This window comes from Pinus tabuliformis, chromosome 3_1 (assembly GCF_031772625.1).
Source record: "Pinus tabuliformis cultivar Carrire ecotype Pingquan chromosome 3_1, CPIR1, whole genome shotgun sequence".
NCBI lineage: Eukaryota > Viridiplantae > Streptophyta > Pinopsida > Pinales > Pinaceae > Pinus > Pinus tabuliformis.
In genome coordinates, this window is record NC_142301.1 from 411,415,855 (window position 1) to 411,424,412 (window position 8,558).

Consider the following 8,558-nt stretch of genomic DNA (forward strand, 5'->3'; position numbering starts at 1 on the left):
AATGCTTTGAACTTTTTGAAAGCTTCGTCTTTATGCTTCAGAAGTCCTATAGAACACATCCTAGAAAAGTCATCAATGAACAATATGAAGTATTCTTCTCATCGAGGTGACCTTTTCCTAGATGGACCACATACATCTGTATGGACAAGTTCAAGTGGCTTACTTGCTGATCCTTCCTTCTCAGGGAAATAGTTCTGGTTTGCTTACCAAACTGGCATGATTTGCATATTGTATTGTTTGGAATTCTGATCTCAAGGAGATCATGAATTGCCTGATATTTGCATGCTTTCCTTATCTGAGAGAAGCTTATATGCCCCAATCTTTTGTGCCATAGCCAGTGTTCATCATTCTTGCTTAGATAGCATTGTTGTCCTCCCTTGAGTATGTATAAATTATTTGGAGTTCTTATGCCTTGGATCACTATTTCTCCTGTATCAAGCTCACAAACAATACATCCATTTGATTGAAATATTACCTCATTTCCTTGATCACACATTTGATTGACACTCAATAGATTATGTTTTAAGCCATCAACATACCTAACATTTCCAGATTTGACTTCTTCTTTCAAAATTACAAAACCTTTACCTTTTATGAATGCAGGGGTGTCATTTCCAAATGAGACCTTCCTTTCCTTTTCTAAGGCACTATATGACTGAAGTTTTTCTTTATCACCTGTCATATGTTTCGAGCATCCACTATCTATGTACCACTAATTTTCCTGTCCTTTCGCATATAAGGCTATATCACATCTTTATGGTTGTGGTTCTTTATTTCTCCATGTTTTAGGACTGAATGAAGCTTGCCCCTTCTGAGTTGTTTGCCAAAACCTACTCCTGCATTCATAATCATCATGACCAAAGTTGTTACAAATAGAACATTCTATTTCATTTTCAAGAGAAGAAAAGTTATTGTAGTTTCCTCTCATGATTCTGGTCACACTCCTTTGATTTCGTGCTTCTCCGGTCATGATGGTCTTGTAGGCAACACATTGAGCTACTTTTTGTCCAAAATTATGACAAGAGAAACATTGGCCATTGAATAATTTCTTACGATTATCAAACCTTCCATCCAGGTGATTGTAGTTTATGGGCACATTCATTCTTGAGACAAATTGAGAATGATTTACCTGTGGTTGGTTGTAGCTTCTATTTATCCTTGAAGTAGATTATCCCTGATGTACTTGGTGATCTCTGTTCAACCTTGAGGTAGATTGACCCTGATTTACTTGGTGATCTGCTTTATGCCTTTGCTGTCGATTGTCAACTTGCTCACTTCTCCTTGCTGCATCAAGATAACTTTTGGAGGTGGATGGCTTCTGTGCTTGAGATGTTTCTTCAGTATATCCAAGACCTGTCTTGATTAGTGGAGAATGCTGCACTTTGATAATCTCATCTAAAGTTTCAGATCCTTTAGCAAATCTAATATTAAGAGATTTTGTTTTCTCAATATCTTTTCTAAGTCCCACAATTTCACATTCTAAATTTTCATTGTGTTTTTCCCTTTCAGCAAGTTGGAATGTCAGAGTATCTATGATCATACTCTTTTATTCTAAACAGATTTTAAGTTTAGAAATTTCTTCATAGAGATCATTTTCATCTATAGCATCCAAGAAATCATCATCTTCAAAAGCCATCAAAAGTCTATAATCATTACATTATTCATCTTCATCACTATTTGAAAATCCATCACTGTCTTCATGTGTATAATAGCTCTTCTTACTTACATTCTATTTTTTGTTCCATCTAACCGGTTCCCTACCTTTCTCAAGCTTATCTTTATGAGGACACTTGGCCACACAGTGACCGACTCTTCCACAAGCAAAGCATTTGAAAGGTAGCTTACCTCTGAATCTTCTAGAACCTCGTTGAAGGTTCTTGACAAAGTTTAATTCTTCCTCTCCTTGTGACATATGTCTTGACTCATTGTAATCTCATGTTCCTAAAGCTTTGAATGTGTCTTCTATCCTGTTTGATGGTCCCCCTTTTCTCATTTCGAAAGCGGTTAGGATTCCGTGCAGCTGTGACATGGTAATACTCTGTAGATCCTATTTTTCTTCTATGACAGAGACTTTTGATTCAAACTCAGAAGACAAAGATACTAGAACCTTTTCAACCAAGGTAACTTCTTTTATCTCTTCACCCAAGTTTTTCATATGATTAACAATCTCATCTATACATAAGAAATAATTAGCCACACTTTCATCATTGTACATTCTGGGATTTTCATATTGAATTCTGAGAGTTTCTAGTTTTGCACGTTTTACCTTATCATCTCCTTTATAGCTCAGAACGATCTTGTCCCATATTTCTTTTGCGGTTTTGAGCTGCATAACCTTGACAATTTCTGATTGAGATAAACTCCCTAATAGAGTATTGATAGCCTTTGCATTTGTTTCATACTTATTCTTACCAGCCGTATCTATAGAGTTGCTAATGGAAATGTGTATCCTGCTTCCATGATATCCCAAACTTCTGTACCAAGAGATTGAATATAGGCTGTGATTCTTACCTTCCAATAGACGAAGTTGCTCCCATGAAATATTGGTGGCCTGATCGATGCCTCTCTTTTGTAGTTGCTCATGATGATAGATCTTCCTTCAAGCGATCAAGCTTCTTTTGAAGGACCTGCTCTGATACCAATTGTTGGAAATAATACTGAGATGGGGGGGTGAATCAGTATTATCAAGTCAATTACTTTTCATTTCATAATCATATTTTCATACGCTACTTCAGTTAGTGAAAACGGCGTATATACGCAACTATAGTTAATGAAACTTGCGTATAACTTGTAGACTTGTAATTTAATTTATTCTTCAGATGTTGATCATTAATCTGTGTGTCAAAACCATATAAATAGTAACCAGGAACAGTAAAACAAATTAGACAGTCACACACAAGAACACAAGATATAAGGTGGAAACCCAATGTGGGTGAAAACCACCTGCTGCAATTCGTCTCTATCTTCTTTCAATTAGAAACTTCTTTTTACAATGGATTTGTACTGGTGCAGTCTTATACCAGTACGCAGACTTCTACCTGCAGAAGGATTCAACCTTCTCTCGTTTTCCAGCTTCTCTTGGAAGGGAGCTACAACCCCCTTAGCTCTTGTACTAGTTGATGTACTAGTACGTACGTGCTAACCTACACAAGGCTACAACCTCCTCTTTTCTTCCATGGACCACATTTCATAAATTTCAGACTAGATCAATAAATGACAATAATCAAATATCAAATACATCTGCATCAACCAATCTCCTTTGCTTCAACCAAAACTGAATCAAACAATTACTTCTCTGAATGTTGTAACCAGAATACATTGACAGTAACCAAAAACTAATCCTGAACCCAAAACACTATAGCAATAATCAGAAGTAGCTAAAAAATATTTCATGAGACGTAGACTACTTAAATATGTATAACTTTTTACATACGCTTTTTTATTAAGACCAACCAGCGTATACGCTGCTTTTATTTACTAAACTAGCGTGTATACACGCCTCTGCTGTGTCAAACTTGCGTACAGATCTATAAAAGATAATTTACCCTTTTCACTTATTGATACATGAGTTATACCCATATTATCATATTTATAGATCAAGTCATGTGCCAAATATAACAGATCAAAATCACACAAAGATACTATTATTAAAGCGTTAAGATCCTGACCCAACAATAGAAATTATCCTTCTTCTAGCAATTAGGTTCCTCCTTGGTTCAGATCCAGCTATGCACTGTAACCCAATTCTAGATCTTGCTCTTCATAAGATATTCAATGCTTGAGTGAATGCCTTTGCCTAACAATCTCCTTCCCTTTTATAGTCTTAGGCCTTACTCAATACCACAGTCCAAAACCATAAAGAATCAATACCATGGACCGAATACCTGGGTTCAACACTTTGAACAAGATACCATGGTCCAAAACCATAGGTCCAAATACCGAGGACTAAATACCATGGACCAAAAATAAGTTTTCCCACGTGTACTCACTTTTCCTTGCATGAAAGTGCATGCATACGTATACGTGCCTTTTGATTTGCGATCTCGCGAGTATACATGACTTGGTTAAGAGGAACCTGCGTATATCTCTTATTCCTTCATTCTGAGAGCCTGAACTGTGATCTGTCATCTAAGTGAGTTGCCATCAAGGACAACACCTATGTCATAGCATCAAACCAATGTCATAATGCCAACAACACCAAAGTGACTTGATATTAGAAAAGTGTGTCCTTCCCAAATTATCTTTACTCTTTCAGTATGTGGAATGCATAGCTTCCCACAATGATGTAAGAGTTGGTCCTTAATGTGATAATCTAATTATTCTACTCATTTTCCTTGACTTAAAGTTGTATATACATCTCTAAAATCTATATCTTGAGCATATTGTTCAATGTAGCTCTCATGCAGTACTCAATTATACTTAAGTATAGTGGATGCATTTATAATAGGTCTAGATAACATATCTGCAACTTTATTATGTATGCCCTTTTTATATCTGATGACTAAATGAAATTGTTGTAGAAAACCCATCCATCTATACTGTCTTGATTGCTGCAACTTAGTTTCGGAGTGTAGATATTGAAGTGGTTGATGATCAATATATATAAATGTCTCTTTTCCCATTAAGTAATGCTTCCACTTTTTCACACTCTGTACTAATCCATACAATTCTTTATCATATGTGGGATAGTTAACTATTGCAGAATTAAATATCTCATAATGATAACATATGGGTTTACCGTGTTGTATCAGCATTGCTCCCATGGCATAGTCACTGGCATCTGTTTGGATCTCAAATGGTCTTTGAAAATCAGGCAGTGCTAGTACTGGTGTTGTACTAATCTTTTCTTTCAAGGTGTCGAAGGCTTTCTGCTATTTGCCTCACCACTGAAACACGTTGTTCAATCCTATTAAAGAATGTAAGGGAGTTGCAATTAAGGAAAGGTTAGAAATAAGCTTTCTCCAATATTGTGCTACTCCTAAGAAGCCTCTAACTTCTGTAGCAGATTTGGGTTTAGGCCAATTTATAATGACTACCACCTTAGAGGGATCTATCTTCAATTCACCACTCCCTATTATATGTCCCAAATAATTCAAAGATGTTTTTCCAAATTCACATTTTGAGAGTTTAACTTAAATCGTTTTTCCTTTCAAAACATCTAGTGTCTTCTTAACGTGCTTTAAATGTTCTTCCCACGTTTTGATAAATATAAGAATGTCATCCAGATATACAATAACAAAATCATCAAGAAAAGGTCTGAGTACCACATTCATTATTCTCATGAAAGTAGTAGGAGCATTAGTTAAGCCAAAAGGCATAACCAGCCACTCATACAATCCTTGCCTTGTTTTGAATGTAGTATTCCATGCATCTTGTTCTACAACTTTGACCTGATTGTTACACAAAAATATCGTCACCATGATTATTTGCAGTCAGTATGGGTCTATCATCACTAGTACTATCCTCCTAAGCAAGTCTCAGACCTCAGCTCTTCAAGTCAAGCTTTGTAAATGAGAGAAAGACATTAAAAATCAATGTAACTCTGGTTCTGCACTTTCTCTCATTATCACCTGCGGTCCCGCACCTTCTGTTTACAAAAACTGCGGATCTGCCTGCTCTGTCCCTAACAGTGTAGCTGCAGACCCCTGTGAAAGTCAAAAGGCGCAAGCTTTATCTTAAAAAACTCACTTTGGTTTAATTCTAGAGGATTCTAGAAGGAATTTTGACGTGGATTGTTTGCTCTGAGGTGGTTCATGCATCCCAAAAGAGAAGGAGCTAATCCCTTGATGAGAGGAGCTATCCCTTTGAAGGAGGGCTTTATCCCTTTGAAGGAGGACCTAGTAACCTCCCTCCATTGCACTATAAATACAGGCATTGGGCTAGTTGCTGGATAGGTTAGAAGCTGAACATTTTTTAGGGTAAATGCTAGTGAAATCAAGACTTCCTAGTTGATCTTAAGAGGAGAGATCACATACCTTTTTGGCTTCATTGGGGAGTGAGTGAAACTTGTCAAAGTAGAGGAGACTTCTTGCTAGACCCTGGGAGGAGCTTGTACAGCGTCAAGGCAAAGGTTGTAAAGTTCTTCTTCTTTTGAATCAATACAATCAAACTCATTTTTCTCAACAAGTATCTCATGTTATTTGTTTCATGGACTCCTTGACTTTCATGTTAAATATGTTTTATGATTTTGGCTTTTCATGTGCTATTTAATTTGCTTTCCTTGTTTGTGTTTGCAGATTCGCGACAAAGGAGCTCATTTCGATCGAAGGAGCGAGGGCATCCACAAACTTGCATTGGACCTAAGGTAGGCCCTAAAAACACTTGTTTGCCATTGTTTATTAAAGCATATTTAGAGAAAGATAGTGTCTAGTTGGTTTGCTTGTCATTAGGTCTTCTTTAGATTCTAGGAAGGTCTATCTTGTCCGCAAGATCGACTTATTCTGTGTGACACTGATGATATCCACTATGCAAGTCTAACTTGTAAGAATAAAAAACTTCCTTAACTGATCTAATAGATCATCTATGCGAGGAAGGGGGTAACAATTTTTTATTGTTATCTTATTCAGTGCTTGGTAATCAATGCACATTCTCCACGAGCCATCTTTCCTTTTCACCAAAATGATTGGAGACCCACATGGTGAAGTGGTAGGTCTGATGAACCCCTTCTCGAGCAACTCCTTCACCCGCTTCTTGATTTTTGCATTCTCTAAAGTAGACAAGTTGTACATTCCAATGTTAGGCAATCGAGCACTATTTCCTTTTTAGGTGGCAAACCTTTAGGTTCTTGAAACAAGATATCATGTTCTGAAACAACTTTTTCTAAATCAACTTGTTTCTTAGCATCACAACTCTCAAATACATTGGTTTTATTAGGTTTCTTTTCCTTTATAACCATCAGTAAAAAAAAATTCATGAATTTACAATTTGTTTCATCTACCTTGAGTTTATGAGAGTATAAATATTCTTGAGCTTATGAGATCTTACAAAGTATTCGATTCCATCATTAATGAGTAGATACTTGTTCTCAACTCTATAGAAAATAGATTTTCTATCATACAAGTAAGGACTTACTAAAACAATTCCACATATATCTGGAGGAACTATATCTAACTCAACCTCATCTACAAATGTTGACACAAAAGAAAAAATAAGTTTACATTGTCTAGTCACTTGTAGTTGTGCTTTATCACATAACCAACCTAACGGGTATAGTTTCTTGTGAGGTGTAGTCAGTAATCCCAACTTCTTTATAATTGCTTCAGAAATTAAATTTACTTGTGAACCACTATCAAACAAAGTATCAATCTTTTGATGCTTGGAAATAACTCGAATATGGAAAAGCTCATGTCTTTTTCTCTCATTTTCTTCATCATTAATAGATTATGCAGAATTACTAGTAGATGCTTCAGAATTTTTAACTTTTATACCTATGGCTGCAATCATTTTTTCATCTCCTAAGTTTGACCCCAAATCATTCTAAATAGCTACAACAAACTTCTTCTTCTTTCCCACGAACTTCTTAGGTCTTAGCTCAGAATGCATAATCCAACAGTGCTCATCATCATGCCCATCCTTCTTACAGTGAGTGCATGAAGACTTGCTTTTCTGTGCAGTATAGGCCTTCCTCTCTTTCCATTTCTTTTTTATTTTCTCCTTATTCTTTCTTGCAATGGTCTTGGATGATCCCCCAACTTCCAGGTTCCCATTCTTTCCTCTAGCTTCTAGATATGTAGCTTTAATAGATACTTCATCTATACTAGTGGGATGAAACATGAGGATAATGTGCCTCATGTAGCTATGTAGACCACCTATGTACTTCAATGGAGTCTTAGGTGAGTCTAATGAAATTCCTAGAATCAAAGCTCTTTTCCTAAATTCTTAGGTGTAACCTTGTACACTTTTCCCTTTCATTTGGCAAAGAGTTTGCCAGCTCATCATGGCTTGTTGCATGTAAGCTAGTGGATAGAACTACTTTTTGATTGCAGAAACAAATTCACTCTAGACATAAAGAATCTTAGCATGTTTCTTCATGTCAGCTTGTGTCCTGCATTCCCACCATAACAAAGCAGTGCCTCTGAGGCATAGGCTGGCTAGCTAAATCTTACTCTTGTCTGAGTCGATACTCTGCACTTTGCAATAAACATGAATTTGCCTGATCCAATTATCTAGCTTCTCTACATTCAACTCTCCATCATATATTGGTAAATCAAATTTAACATCTAATTTAATAAAAGATGTCTTCATTTTAAGTTCAGGTCTATTAGGAGTTGTGACAAAGTTTTCTTCTTTCCCTTTGCCTTTTGAGTGGTCATGAAGGAGAGACTATTCTTCTACTTTGTCTTATTTGGAGCCTAATGAATCTTCATATTTATGTTTTCTAAAATCCCTGTACATTTCTTCTACCATGGACCTCATGGCCAGGAAACTATCTACGAATTGAGGGTCAGGTCCCAAGGGATTTTCTTCTGACATTTTCTTCTTAGGACAAACTCTTCCAATTTATGGATTAGTTTCGACCAACTCTCCTTCTCCTAATTTAAGCTTTGATCTAGTTAGCA